The 783-nt window shown below is 40.2% G+C and overlaps 1 non-coding gene across 1 annotated transcript; it reads right to left on the bottom strand.

The window, feature by feature from the left end:
• Positions 1-244: 244 nt before the first annotated feature.
• LOC126285648 (U6 spliceosomal RNA) lies at positions 245-351 on the bottom strand. Its single transcript, XR_007551661.1, has one exon. It is a non-coding gene; the product is annotated as a U6 spliceosomal RNA (small nuclear RNA).
• Positions 352-783: the final 432 nt, after the last annotated feature.

The following is a 783-nucleotide window of genomic DNA, read 5'->3' as shown; positions in this document are numbered from 1 at the left end:
GAAAATGAAGGTAACAGGCTTACAAGCGATAAACGTAAGGGATTGTAGCAGAGTATAAATACCTTATTCCTCCAATGTTTCACTGTTTTCGCCATCAAAATGAAGAAAACTCTGTAGTTACTACTGAATACCGCATCCGATGAGTCATACAGTACAATCAACCAGTAAAAGATAGGTAAAAAAGACGTTTCAGGAAACGTACGGACTGTTTTAACATACCCGAATTGACAAATTAGAGTTGTCAAAAAATGTGGAACGCTTCACGATTTTGCGTGTCATCCTTGCGCAGGGGCCATGCTAATCTTCTCTGTATCGTTCCAATTTTAGTATATGTACTGCCGAAGCAAGTACATTTCGGTTATGCAAGCATTTTGTATATATACTACGGCGGACAGTTTCAAATTACATTCTACTCGCTATGTAAATTTTGTTCCATTAAACTCCTTTTAAACTGATGATTAGCTTTGAAATATTGTGTGGTTTCATGGGACGTACTTTTAGGTGTCTATTTTACAGGTCATTAAGCCTATACATAAACACTGTCTAAAGCTATAAGTTAAATTTCTTTTTGTACTGCCCGTACTCACAGGCTATGTCTCGCATCTCCTGCCATCTCGTGACGACCACGTGAACTACAGCCTGTACACAGGCAGGGCATGCCAAATCGCGTGCGCACGCAGTCTGCCGTTCCGTCATTAGGATTGCGGGAAGCGATAACACGTACATCGTTAATGCAAGCAAATTCCCAAATCCCTGTGTTGAAATAAAAAGAACGCAGTTGCT

This window comes from Schistocerca gregaria, chromosome 8 (assembly GCF_023897955.1).
Source record: "Schistocerca gregaria isolate iqSchGreg1 chromosome 8, iqSchGreg1.2, whole genome shotgun sequence".
Taxonomy (NCBI): domain Eukaryota; kingdom Metazoa; phylum Arthropoda; class Insecta; order Orthoptera; family Acrididae; genus Schistocerca; species Schistocerca gregaria.
The sequence above is the reverse complement of the archived record's forward strand: the minus strand, read 5'-3'. Positions and strand labels throughout refer to the sequence as shown.